Genomic DNA, 14,849 nt, shown 5'->3' on the forward strand with positions numbered 1-14,849 from the left:
TTCACAGAACAACTCGACCGGAGTAGGAAAGCGTATTTCTAAACAAAGGGAAGAGGACACGGGGAAATTTTCTTAAACTCAGCAAATGCCTTAAAAAATGGAAATGCCTCTAGGATTACTCAAGCATCCACAAGAAACAGTGAGGGGAAAGTGAAGCAAGGCATCTGAATTTTCTTGTTTTATATAATAGGTTGAGTAAGCAAAGTGTTCTCAGGGCCCCAGTTATTTACAGCTCAGTCCATGCACCATGCAGAGATCCTCATCAGCTGTCTTAAAGGCAAGTTTCACATCTATTGCAAGCTGTATCTTTTGATGAAATGCATGATTCAGCTTTTTGCCATCTAATTGTCCTACAGCTACTTTGAAATAACCTTCATCAGTTTTGAATATAGATCTGTATCACCAGTTTTGATTCCCCTTGTGACTGTTCTTCTGTACTGGATTACCATCATTGGAGTTTAATTGTAACTATCTAACAATTATTGAAGATTTTAATTAGAGTACAAATATAATTACAAAATGCTTCACTTCCAGTAGATGTTGAAAATGATAACTTCAGCTGAAGTACTGCTATGCAAACGCATGTTTCTTTCATGACTTTATGGCTGAAACAACTCCATTATTATTTTTATTATTTTAGAATTGAGCGATTTTTTTTATTCAGAAGGAGGTGCTGTTTTTCCATCCTTTAACAAATTAAAACACGCATTTTTTCTAATGAAGTGTAACACTTCATTAAATAAGTAAAGCATTTGAACATTTTATTGGCTGTGTCCAAATTTTACTTTTTTCAAAAATATGAACTATTTGGTTTTATAAGACTTTTAAAAAGTTTTATTAAACTGTTTGTTAAGTGCTATATTGATATTCCTCCTTTCCACTGAGATACAGAATTTGGAGTAAGTCAGTTTTAACACTTGTAGCAAAATAAATCATCTCCGTTGTGCTTAAATGTGGGCACATATATGTTATATCTAGTCCTGCTCTCCCTAGTTTTCAGTCATCTCATTTACATAAGGAATGTTTCCCATTGAGAGGCAACAGTTATAAATCTTCTGTATTTGTTGCATAAGTGTATTTTGTTTTAAAGTTTCCAATTGGAATGGCTGTCAGTGCAAGACCAGCTGACTTTGTTAGTGTCGGAGCCTTGCAAAACAGCAGCAGGAATTGCCATGCTATCTGCACACAGAGGCCTTATTTGCAACTTGGCAAAGGTCTGCTCTGCAGCAGCTGGCAAAAGCAAAGAAATCCAGATCCAGTGGAAGCCGGTACAGCTCCGCAGGCAGGAGGTGCCACAGCCCTTGCCGTGCAGGGGATGAACCTCCTGCACAGAGAGACCTTTGCAGTGTTTTAATTTGGTGCTTGATTGTGGCATCTTCTATGACCTAATGCTTGTAAGTGTGTTGGGGGAGGCACAATTTTTTTTTATTTACTGTTATAAAATGAGCAAGATCCTGATTCTGTTTAACGTTTATAGACTGCTGTGTAAATGTCTCCTTTAGAGGAATCTTGTTTTTAATAAAATTCATTACTCTTTGAATAAAAGTCAGACTTAGGTTTCTAAGCTAAAACACACGATCTTTCAGTAATGCTGGAGATGTGTGTACAAGGCAATGTAAAGCTCTTCTGTTTAAAAACTTTGACAGACCTTTGCTGTCTCTCCTTAAAATGACTTTGTCCTCTTCAACATTGCTGCACCTGAAAATTTTAGGTGGTAATTTGAAAGACTGCATATTTACTCTTAACATAAGATTTAATTTTGTTTGTTTGGCAACCATCCTTTCTGTTTGCTGCAACAGATTAAGATAATTGGAGAAAGAGAAATGACTGGGACGGGAGACTAGGGAAGCAAACGGAGTCTTCTGTAAAATATTTGAGATCCTGTAAAACTTACAGGCTAGATTAATTTTGAGACAGCACTTATACCCCCCTGCAAGATTGGGGTAAGGGGTGGAGATGATCCTTGCTTTAGATTAGAAAGTAATAAAGGATGCTACTCTAGAAGTAAGATGTGTTGATGTTAGAGTCGGGTGTTTTCCTTCCTAAATACAGCACTGCTGCTTCTCCCCATCCCTGCTGTCAAAAATCGGGATTATTCAATCACAACAGCACTTCATCTGTTTGCAGAATGGGATGTTGCTTAGCAGTGCACAGAAGCATTGTGCCCTGGTTTAGGACAGGAAATGGAAAATGAATATTATTTTGAACTTGAACTTTGCGAGCAGACAGAAAGTAATTATCAGAGCTGGAACTCCCCTGGGAGAAGCGGGGGAGTGATGCACCGCACTTGTAAGAAGCACTGTGGGATCTTAAATATCTCGTCGTCTTTAATGCTTTGGTTTTATGTTTCTGCTTTTTAATTGATCTCCCACTGCTCATTTTTTTCTTTGGCAAATGGAGGAAGAGACGATTGTATGTAGACTTAGTGTTCTGTATTTATTAATAGATACTTCTCCTTGTCTCTTGCTGGTGGGGCAGGACTGATTTTCCACCTTGGTCTTGGTGTCAGTTTCAGTTATAAAAGGAACTCTTTCACTACGTGTTTATTTAATTGTCTACTGATGATTAGGAGAACATAATTGTGAAGCCCTTGAGTTAGAAATCCTGAGTAAGCCACTCGCAGTATTATTTAGTAACCGTACAAGTTTATCTGTGTTATAAAACAGAAAACTTGACTAAATGTCAGTCTGCATCGTTGTGAAGTTAATATTTTGAATATCACCTTTTTAATAAGCACATTGCTGTTAAAATACCACTGTGAGCTCTTAATAGGAAAAAAAAAGGCAAATTTCTGCCTTCACTCATTTTTCATTATTTATTGATTGTTGTATTGCTGCAACTTCAGCAAACTATGACAAGGTTTTTTTTTGCTCCTTTTTTACAAGTTCTTCAACAAAGAACAGTGAGCACAAGACCTCACATTTCCTTGCAAATGGTACAGAACCTTCTGTAGACATTGAAAGTATTGTTCCTTATTAAGTTAGATTCTTAAACAACAAGGGGAAATGATTTTTGCTGACTTTTTGAGATGATGCTTCTATCTATCTAATAGGATTTTTTTGTTCTTGGGAAGGAGCTTCGTCTCTAATATTTATTTTTAATATAAATATTGGAAATAAATGTGTTCCTTATGAGACTTTATCATAATGTCTCCTTGACATTCACAAGACTATTTTACTTCTGTATTAACAGAGTTTTGGGGTTTTTATTTTTGAGTTTTAAGGGAAGCAAAATTAAGTCACTTAAAAAAAAGTGGGGGATGATTTATGGTAGCACAGTAGGAGAAATTCCTCTTGAGATTTTAATATCTTCCACCTGGTATAGAAATAAAAAGAAAGTAGTCTTTAGCTGGTGACTAATTTGTCACTAATACTCAGGGGTTCCTTCATTACAGCGCAAAGATGTCAGTTTTGAGAGAAACGTACGGTAAAAGAGCTGAGTGCAACTTCCTGTAGCAGACACTTAGAAAAAGGAGAAAAATAAAGGTCTGGAAAGCAGCCGAAGCCGTGTGAAGGAAGGCTCTAAAGCTATCCATCACAGCAAAACGACTGGGGAAGGATTTTACCTGCAGGCTTCAGAGGTATTCATTAGGACATGTTCAAGGAGGAAAGGCACTCGATATGGCTCCAGAGGAGGAGCCCTGGCTGGCAGTAATACCGACTGACGCTCAGTTCTCTGCAGAGCACGGAGTGCATTCTGTAACTGTTTGAGGAGGAATTGTATTGTGGAATTGTTTGGTTTGTTTTCTTAAAGACACTGCTTACTGTCAATGTTCAGTGAATTGCACCCAAGACATAGCGCAGTTTAAAGGAAAATACTGCTAGGGGATATCTGTATCTACTGACAGCTCAAACCCATCAACTAAGCATCTCTGTTACATTAGCCTCAACAAGTCCTTTTTGCCAGCAGAGAACCATTCTGGTGTCCAGAAACTTGCATGTCTGGTGCCATCTCTCTGCTGCACTAACAATCTTTGGTTCAGTTCCCATCCTTGCAGAATTGTGGTTTCATGACAGCATAAGTGTAAGGAGGGGTGAGTGTGAGCAGTCACAGTACTAGGAAAGCACGGGTCTCGATCGAGAAGAAACCACTCTGTGCTCATGTCGTATTTAAACAGACACAGTAACACAGGAATGAGAAAGCTGGATAGAAGACATCTGCTTACAACCAGCTTCAGAAACAGGACACAGGCAGATGGCAGTGGCAGCAAAGTGTGGAGCTGTGCCAGCAAGCTCTGCTGTGCGTGCTTTACCTGTGCAAGAGTCGCAGTAGAGGATCTGCTTTCCACTACGGGACTGGATGCTCTCAGATGCAGCAGCAGTCCTGCCTCTCAAGGGCTTGCTGTTTTATTCTTCCCCTGCTTTTTAATCCAAACTCATAGCTCGCTCAGGGAGCCGTGAGCTGGCTCTGTGCGTTAACTTGTCTATGGACAGAAGCGACCATACAGTGTCAGGATTGCAGAGATGGCAGAGGCTCAGGATGCAGTGGCGAACTGCTTTGCAGTAACAGTGTTGAAGTCGCAGGGGAAGCTCTGCAGCCCTCAGGCCATAATCACACAGTTCCCTGTTTCTTGCTGGATAGAGAGCCTTAATGGTAGCTGTTGTGCAGCTATTTGGAGAAAAGGAAGATCTTGTCAGAAGAAATTGTTGATTTTGCAATGCTACTTTCCGTTTTAATACATTCTTCAGCCTGAGCACGAGGTAAGGTGCGGATGAACGCGTTCCGGTACGCACGACGGGCGCTGGGCCCTGTCCGTGGGCGCCGATTCCTGTCAGGAGAGCCGCGCGTTCCTGCTCCCGCGCTCAGCACAGCGCTGTTTCCCGCCCTTTTTCTGCCGACCCCCGGGAGGAGGTGGGGGGGGGTTCCGGAGAGGAGGCTGACAGAGGAGGTGCTCCCACTTTTCCTGGGTCCCTCCTGAGGTAAGAGGAACCTGAAATTAGGTCCCACCTTCTCAGAAGCCTCTGAGTCAATGACAAGTTTCCTGTGGGCACGACAAATCCGACTTGTGCTTTCCCGATGTGTAGGGACTGGATTTCTTCCCCCTTGCACCGTATTCCGCTGGCTGTTGAGAAGTGTTGTCATTTTTTAAGTGGCTGTTTCAACTGGGGGTGTTTTTTCCAGGTGAAAGATGTTTTCTGGACTTGGGGGAAGCGTATTTATTTATTTATTTAGATGTTTAGTTCTTGTATCTTTGTAACTACTTTGAAGGTGGGAAACACTACTGCAGGGAAGTAGCGTTTCCCATCTCCTCACGGTCTTTCCAGAAGTCAAGTCTTTTAATCCATTGGGTGACATCTTTTTGGCTTTGTTTTTTTTTCTCGTGGTTTTCTTTCTTTCTTTTTTTAATTGGGATTTTTTTTCCATGTTCTGTTAATATTCATATCAAAAGGGAAGAAGCAGATGGGATGGTCTCACCATCAAACAGTGGCCATTCTCTTGTTCTTAAATAACATCTAGCATTTTCTCTAGATGTTGGGCTCCAGGGCTTTTCAAGCTGTTACCTGAAGCTTGCATGGCATTTTTCTACCTCTTGTGCGTCACAAACAAGGTAAGATTGGCTCTCAGTTCCCCATGAGCTGCTTGGCTTCCTGTTGGTGATGGCAGCTCTGTGCCTAGGAGGAGCCTGGAGCAGGAAAACTGTGAATGAGAAGGCAAGGATCTTGCTCTTTGCAAGGGAAGAAGGTTTGCTTTGAGAAGGATCTTAAGACTTACCTTGTAGCTGCTAACAAGGTAGCATGTGAAGATGACTGAGTGGTACTTGTGTGTCAGCAGGTATCAATGACTCAGTTGCTGTGTTGGCAAACTAACCTTTTTGGAGGTGTCTCTCTTTTTCTCAAGAAAGCACCTTACATTTATGTTTTCATCCTGGAAAGTAAGTTAGAAAAGCTGTTTGAGTGGCAGTAGGTTCAGGAGAGAGCTTTAAGTGAACATTCTTATGCTTATTCTGGCAAGCCAAACTCTTGCCCAAAATGTTGTCTGCCGTTCCACAGGCAGACTGGTTGTCTTTTGTTAATTGTGCAGTGGTCCTTTAATTCTATGGTAAACAAAACCTGCCAGGCCTATGTTATCCTTCTTGCAGCCAATTCTCTTTTGCTCAACACCTCAAGCAGAACTTGGTTTGAAATCCAATCTAGCGAGGTGCTGCCTCCCATGGCAGACATGCTATTAATGGCCACAGATGTCTCCTTAATGAAAGGGTTTTGTTGTGCCAACACGATGCTCTCTGTCCTTCCTCAAATGGATGCTTTCTGTGTTGGTGCAGATACCATCACCAGAAGAAACAGTATGGAACCTGCAATCTTGTGGTCACTGGAACATAAAATTCTGAGATTTTTCTTGGCATATACTCTTAAAGGTTAATGCATACTGGGATTTTTTCAGAGTTACTGAAAATCAGGCCTCAAGTTGTATCTTTTTTTTTTTTTTTTTTTTGTAGTGCCTCAAATAGTTTATGCACCCTAATGACCTCTGGAAGTACAGCTTGTATTATAATCCACAAATCAAATACTAGTAAAGAAGAATAGCAGGGATGTGACTTGTGGAGGCATTTTTCAGATGGTCCCCTGGCAGTGATCAGCGAAGTGCTTAGAGGTTGGATTATTGCATGTGAAAAAGGGAAGCCAAAACCTGACTGCTTTAACTTGCAAGTTGACTTAATATAGGTAAACTTTGCCCTGAGATCTTAGCCTAAAGTTACTGAGCTGTCCCTGACACTGTAAATTTGAAGATTTCCAGGCTCATTTAAGTGCTGTCAACCGAGCCTTGTGTTCAGTCTTAAGCATTTTTCACTTCAGTTAGGAAGGCCTGAAATCATGAGACCTTGGAAAAGAAGCTGTATTATCCTGACAGGAGTTTAAAAGTAACATTCCTCCCAGATTGTAAATGTCCAAAATACGCTGCTCAAATTCAATGTTGCTGTTCAGTGTTAACGTATAATGGTAAAGGTAAGTGGCTGTAAAGTCAGTTTTCATGTTTAATTAATTGTGTGTGTGATTCATGTATTTTTTTATTCTCATTCCAATTTCATGCCAGCCTTGTGTTTTTATATTAATGTGAGTTTGTATTTCAAGGTAATACTTGTAAAGTGATGGCTCTCAGTTTCCATGGATTTACTGAGTGTATTTTTTGATCTGAGGATTTTGGCTCTACAGATATTGACAGGAAAGATTATTTTGGATACAGAAGAGATACAATCCCATTGTCTTTAACAATGCATGTTATCTCAGAAGAGGAAAACCCTATTCATATTCATTTAAAGCTCTACAGAAAAAGAATTGTGTGATGGAAAACCTTCTTCTTTAAAATAAATTTGGCAGTGGCCACTTGCCTGATGAGAAAATCTTTTTCTCCACCTTTCTAAGTAGTTGCTGAGCTGTTGGAAGTCTAACTGTTGGCAGCATCTAAGACGAGATGCTTGCAAGTACCCTGTAGTACCTGCAAGTGCCACTGTGTTCACTGACACTAAATACCTGTGAGCAATCCCCACTAATTCCTAAATGCTGTTTCATTTTCTAGTTATCTAGTGAAGCTTTCTTTTTTGTCTCTCTCAGAGTGCAGCAGTTCACTGCTAAAGGTGAATGCACAACCTGAAGTAAACCCGTGAAGTAGTTTATACCCCTGCAGAAAGGACAGTGCTTACAAATACCTAATGTAGATGTCAAGAATTTCTGCTTGTTTACAGGGAAGTAAAAGTAGCTATCTCCAAAGCAGAGAAGTGATTTGGTTACATTGTCTTACTTGATATTAGAACGGTCACCTTGTGAGCAGTGAGACTGTCCCTATTAGTGGCTGTGGGTATAGTGTCAAGACTGGGTTGAGTTGATAGGTGCATTGACATCAAAAGGAGTGACCTTCTGAGCCTTGCTGTGTGTTCATTTCTCCTTCCCTGTGCTGCTGTACTGATCATACTGAGTCAGATCAGCTCACTGATCTAGCTGAAAAGAAAACCAGGAAAAAAGCCAGCTGCTTTTCTGACTGACTACAGCCTCACACGGCTGCAGAAGTCTACAGGAGACTATGTCTGCAGAAAGGAGAAAGTAGGGTTGCATCTTTGGTCAGAAGTGAGATCTTTGATTTTTACAGTCATTTGAAGCTCGTCAAATGCTGAGATGGATGGTGGTGCAGTTTTGCTGTTACACTTGATAACAGACTTAAAGGCATCAGTTTGGGAAATAAATGAATTTACAAAGTGTCCACTTAACTGATCAGGATTAATCAGCTTGATGCTTTAGTATAGGTAATAGTGTAATATATGTTAATATATAAAATTACATCACTTACCTGGCTTGGATTTCCAGTGTATGAAGTTCTGTCCTGTTACTTCTCCTGGTTCCCAAGGACACCTTTGGGCAGGTATTTTTGAAATGTGTGCCTTTGCATATCCCAGAGGGGATTCTGAGCAAGATGTGAAGCTTACCACTGCTTTCTTTGATGAGAAACTGAAGGAAGGTCATGTTTGCATGTTGAAATGGAGGAAGTACTTGCTGCAGTGGGAGACAGACAGATATGATTCCCTCCAGGTACAGGCTGAGAGAGAAATCTTCAGTGGATAACAGTAAATAGAAAGATCCTGATTTCATTCTTGTTTGGGGTCTTATCTGAAGAGCCTTTTTCAAAGTCCCACACATGTTAGTAGAGCAGCAGTGAGAATTAGGAGTCCTTAATTCCCGTGTTTCTGAAATCATTCATGCATTGGATGCTTGAAAACCTCACCGAAACGAACTATAGCAATCCCATTTTTGGTTACAATTTGTACAATTTGAAAATTATATTTTAAATTAGGATTAATTTTCCCACCAAGTGAAGTGGACTGACAAGCTATTTTAATTACTGAATGTAGGTTATACATCTACAAGAAAAACTTCTCTCTGACAAAAGCATATTATGTCTTGGCTCTTAATAATAACCGGCTCAACTTCAATTTCACAGCTTGCTGCCAACAGCTGCCTTACTAAGACATAGTACTCATAATAAATGAAATTTCATGAATAAAAAAAAAAAAAAGAAAGAGGAAAAGGAAAACTCTGTTCCAGTTGGATTGAAAATGCAGTTGGAGCACTTCTGTCCTGCATATAAAGCTGCCATCCATATAAACATTCCAAATTACTTTTTCATTTTTAATAATCAGGATCAGACCTTTTCTTATTATTGAGGCAAATGTAAAATATTAGAAGCATACAATTTCATTCAGAATCCATTAGTTATTGAATCCTGTCCAAAGCTAAGTATTTGAAGTGTTTTGGGAGAAACTCACCTTTTAGTTTCAAGATTTTGACAACCTACTTGGATGAAAACTCTGAAATGAGCAGACCACTCTAGTCCTGCTTGGTAGCTCTCGGATGCATTAATTACATCATTTTCTCTTGGAGCTGTTGCTCATGTATTGTTGAAAGCCCTGTAGCTGATGAGTGCTTGCCCAAACTACCAACAGGAATCTCAGTTAAATTATCTCACAGCCTCTCTGCACATGGAAAAGATTAATTCTCATAGCCACAAACAGAATGAACACTTTGTACTTACAATCATAATGTAAGTTCATGCTGAAATACAGTGCCAGTAACCAGTTCCTTACCAATACATTCACAGTTCTAATAACCATGTGTCTTTACAGCATCTTGATCCCAAAGGATCAAAGCAGCATTGATTTGTTTAGCTTTATGTCCCATCTCCTGTTGTTCTCCCTCTCCCTTTGCTCCCCAAGAGCTCAAAAAAGCTGTATATGAGATGAAACCCAACTGTTGTCATATAGTCCACAGCAGGGAAGGGCACTTTCCAAAACCACAGAAAGGAATATTTTAGCCAATAGAAATGACAGGAAGTGTTGTGGGCAGACAGAACACAAACATTAGAGCCTGTTTTGGCCAAAAGTTGATATCAACCTGTTTAAACTGCTGTAAAGTTCTTAAGTGATGCTAAAGGCATTAAAAGTTAAAAATCCAATGTGTTAAACAGTTACACTCTACCTGCAGCAGTATCAGTTTGTTGCTGTATGGGAAAGTTCATTGAAGGCACTACTGGCCTTTACCAAACATAAAGGTTGAGGATTCAAATAACAGCATTAGCTCAGGACAGTGGAGTCAAGAAGTACTGATGTGAGTGTCTGATGAAGCAGTATGCACTGCATAGTAAAAGTGTCTACAGTGGTTCCATTTTGGCTTTGGAAAGAGGTGTATGATGCTCACAAGAAACATTACTGCCCTATAGCTGAGCTTTTGGTGAAGTTAATTTTGTCCCCAGACCTCTGTAAAGGCCTCTTGCCCTTTTGCAGACGTGTGCTGAGACACTGTGTAACATGATGTAGTCCCTGAGCACTATCGGGATTGATCCTCCAGGAGTTTCCAGTGTTGTAGGATGGCTGATGCTCTGCATCAAAACCCAGTACAAGGTTTTTGAAAACTAGAGTGGACAAAACAAACGTTAGTGAAACTACTCTTGAAAGGTGTCTCATGCTTTAGGGAGTATTTGGTGGCTGTTGTATTGCATCAGCAGATAGGGACCCAGCCCCACCCTGCATCACTGAGCCACTGCCTGCCTCAAAATGTTTATTTGCGGCGACAAGAGAAGTGTGTGGAAGAGCAGGGTATGCACAAGATACAAAATTGCCATGGACAGGTAATGATTGTGTTACTAAGTAAGCCTTCCTTTTTCGCCTGTGATTCGAGCAGCTTTGTGACAGCTCAATAACTCTTCATAGTTGAAACATTCTACTCCGAAACCCAGAAATTCTGCTTCTGATTAAACAGTTCTTGCTTTGCAAAAGAATCTCATGCTGAGTAGCTGCAACTTTCACCATCTTAAATGTTTTTCAGTTCCATCTCAGGCCAGTACAATGAAATAATTATTAGTTACACTAAGGCACAGGTATCCATCAGAACTTGCAATTATTTGGGGAAAAAAAAAATTTGAAACACTGAAAAAAACCTTTTATGCTATTGGAGAAAATCCTTTTCTAGTACTAGTCATACTTAAGGTGCTTTTTCTAACATTATTGTCACCTTGAACTGTGCTTTGCCTGTTTGCTGCTGTCTGCATTCTACAAAGATTGGGGCCGGTATTTGAAGCATTTGTTACCAGCAAAAGAAGCAGAAAATGCTGGGGAGAGAAGAGAGTGTGGGTATGTTTTTATGTTCAAAAACACGTTTCCTGCTTAGTTTTTTTGTTTTTGTTTTTGTTTTTGGAAAGAGAAGGTTCAAAATGTGTATTGCAAAAGCAGCATTACTTTATGTCTAAGAAGATGCACATGGCAGAATAAAATGCACATCTATTCATGTGTAAAAATTCATATTGGAAATATTAAAAAAAAAAAAGAAAAGAATGAGTATCTAAAACTATTCCCAACTCTTAATATTTTCTCCCACATCTAGCATATAGTGCAAACCTATTTCTGACATTTGATCTATACTGTCCATAGGTCTTTTATATACACAGAGGGATTTACTGCTTTGTAATCAAGCTCCTGAAGAAAAACGTTGTCCTTTTATTCACAAGGGATGACTGTAATAAATTAAAATGGTTTCCCATTAGCCTTCACTACTTAGCTGAACCACTTAAAATTACTTTGGACTTTGCCCTTGTCTGACCTCCTCACCTTTGCTCAAACATTTCTGCTTCCAGGAGTGCAGCAATGGTCCTAGAGCCTTACTTCTCTGAATGAAGTTACAAATCATTTCAGTCTGGAAGCAGAGCACCAAGGTGGAGCCCATTTGGAGTTAAAAGAAATGTTTAATGGTTTTAAAAGCCTAATGCACAGTCTAACTTGAAGACAATCTGTGGTATCACAGATGGCTGTTTGTATTAAGAGTTGGTTGTAGCTTATTTGCATGCATATTTTTCAGTAAGACTGTGCTTGCAAAATGATTATAGGTTTTGGAATTATTTGGTTAATTACTTCTTTGAGATTTCTTTGTCAATAATGGCTTTAGCAGCTTTTAGACAAAGCTGTCAAATTGCAACGAGCAAAACTGAGGCTTGTTTGAGCACAGGACATGGAAAAAAGCATATGTATTGTACTCTGTTCCTTTGCCCATTAAATGCAAGTAGAATTGTATTGATTTACAAACCAAACTGCATGTCTGTAGCACTTGTTTTGTCAAATGTTCAACTATGGTTCTATAACTGATATTATGTAAGGGTTAAATTGCACACACATTAATCAGTTGTACTAAAGTAAACAGAATATATGCAATTCAACTACGGATTGACAGTTTTAGTTATGAAAAGAGATGAATTTTTATTAAGTCCTAAATCTTATGTCCTCCTGTCTGTTGCTTCTCTTAATATTCATATTCTAAATTCAAGTTTTGCACTTCTTGCTGGTTTGGAATAGTAACTTCAAGGTGATTTGGGATGGTCTCAGTGCAGTGTTGCAATATGAAGATCCATAAAGATGCTGTTCTTGCAAAAGTGGGACAAGTGTCTGACTTCAGAGGCACCGCTGTTGGAGGGTCCCCCCAGGTCATCATGAGTATGCACTCCCTGATTGATGGTGTGCTTATTAATGCTTACAAATTAATGGCTTATTTTATGGACAGTTAAATTGGATAAAATTCCAGCTGTGTCTCAGTCACCCATGTCAGAGACACAGGGGTCACCAGGGAGAGAGCTAACAAAACCCTTTAGAAATTGATGTGCTTATGGAAAGGTAGTAACCAAAAATCAAGCTCAAATGTCATTCAGCAAAGGTATTGTGCAGTAACCTAGTTTAATAGGAACTGCTAGATAATGTCAGTCCATATGTTTCAGGAAAAGTTCCAAAACTGTCCTATTCTGTGCTCTTCCAGTTCTGAAATACTTTTGTTAAGTGAGGCCGAACTTGTCAGAGCAGAAAAAGCAACTTGGCTGGTTGCAGTGAAGATCTCACATCTCAAATATTTTCAGCTATCTGTGATTATTCCACATAGGTAAAAATAACTCATAGTCTGCATAAACTTGAATAAACACAGGGAAACCACAAGCTGACTGCAAATGTTGCTCGAAGAAGAAAACCATACTCTGTGTGTCGTTGATCAAAGTCATCTAATCACAACTGAGGACAAGTCAGTATTAATAGTGTTTTCTGGTCAAGAGAATGCTGGGACTTGGTAGGGTAGTACACAGTGGTCATATATTGTTCTCAGGTACACTGTCCAATGTAGGGAATATCTGCATAGGATATTTGAAAAAACATTGATATTTCTGAGACTATTTTTGGAATCTCTGTTAATGTGTCTTGGGCCGTTGGGGTGCCAAGGGCAATATTGTGAGCAGTTGAGAAAAGGAAATACGTTCTCTAGTTTTTGCAGTTTCTAGTGCATGCTTGAATCCTGGGAGGAAAGAAGACTTAGCAGAGCGTTTGACCACCAAGGCTTGTTTCCGTTCCAAAGCAAACTCTGGGCTTTTTGCATATGAACGTATGCAAGATTCATAATCTGACACTGTATTATTTGTGTGCATACATAACCTGCAATTTATTAACGATCTCCTTGCTGTAGCGCTCTGCCTCTGCACCATCTGGGAAAGATGCAGAGATGAGAATGTTCTTAGCAATTGCAAGAGATTTCCTACAAAACCACTGGCTTGCAAGAGCTTATCACTGGTGAAAGAAGCATCTCTGGCATTTCATAAATCATCAACATTACTAACATGCTGTTTGGAGACTTGTATCATTAGCAAATTAATCACATTTAGGAACACTCCCATAGCAGTGTTGGATGAGAAGCCATGCAGTGCCTTCTGCCAAATAAACTGCAGAAAGCGGGGCCTGGGGGATGAGAGGTGGAGAGGAGAAGCCAAAGCACATCTTTCATATTATTACCTCAGTGTTGTCCTTGATAGCAGCCTTTAAAAATACTTAAACAAAATAACAACAATAAGTGTTTTTAGGAGCCTGACTTTGACAGAGAGCATTCACAAAAGTTTGCTCATTTGCCTTCCAGGTCTGTAACATTTCTGCTATGGCCCAACCTTGTACTATAGGCACCTACCAGTCTGCTCTAACGTAAGGAAGAGTGGTGAGATGCTAGGAAGTGCAATGTTTTTATGGACTAAAGGAAAATTCCAGTATGGAGTGAGATCTAAACCTGAAGTTCTGCCTACTTGAGTACTCTTATCTAAAACTGTAGTGCTTTTCTTGGTATAAAACCAAAAGTTTTGGTGTAACTGAAGGTAATTTTTCCAACTTGTCTAGAATTTAGTCTGTACACTCGGTTGTTCTTAGAGACACCCAGTGTTTATTTTATTTTCCCCGTGAATTTGCTGAACTTCAATTTTGAATTCTAAATTCAAATTCAGTTGGTAGCTTTTCCCATGCATTGTACTTAAAATACATACTTGGATGAAAGTTGCCATACAGCAAAGGATCAAGTTTATACCACTGCTTCTTTGATGTAATCATTCCCCTTTACAAACATAAACAAACCATGTGTTAAAACAAACAAACAAATGCTATTGAATCATGCCCCTTTTTTATTACTGGGTGTCACCTGCAAATTCAATGCTGTAGCAACACAAGAACACCAACAGAACCAGCTAGATGTTTGGTAACTGATTTATGCATAGCCTCTATTTACCTTTTTCCTTGGAATACACTAAGAAGCAATGCAGATAACTTCAGCAGCCAGGAGGCATGAAGTGTATTTGCCACACATTGCATTAGTCTGTAGACCACCACTATGCTTTTGGTACTGCAGCATAAGACAGGTAACTGCTGTTAGCAACTAAACTCACTGTGTAAACTTTCTGTGCTTCAAACCAGCTGTGAAATTAGTCTTCTCAGTTCTTCTGCTATGTCAGTGGGTGCCAGCACGTTTCAATTTAAAATGCTTTTTATTGCTTTGTATGGCACTGGACACATTATACAGAGCTGAATTATA

General features: G+C 39.5%; 1 protein-coding gene across 5 annotated transcripts in view; it reads left to right on the forward strand.

Annotated features, from left to right (window-relative positions):
* Nucleotides 1–14,849, forward strand: part of EYA2 (EYA transcriptional coactivator and phosphatase 2) — a 90,231-nt gene that overhangs the window by 6,181 nt on the left and 69,201 nt on the right. For 2 of the 5 annotated variants that reach the window (XM_065754557.1, XM_065754554.1), the window contains exon 1: nt 4,870–4,919. The exons of the other annotated variants lie outside the window; for them this stretch is intronic. The gene's annotated coding sequence lies outside the window, so the exon portion shown is untranslated. Of the gene's footprint in view, nt 1–4,869; nt 4,920–14,849 lie in introns of those variants that run through there. 5 annotated transcript variants of the gene reach the window in all.

This window comes from Cyrtonyx montezumae, unplaced genomic scaffold, assembly GCF_038088225.1.
Source record: "Cyrtonyx montezumae isolate F1298 unplaced genomic scaffold, pur_monq_1.0 scaffold_9, whole genome shotgun sequence".
NCBI lineage: Eukaryota > Metazoa > Chordata > Aves > Galliformes > Odontophoridae > Cyrtonyx > Cyrtonyx montezumae.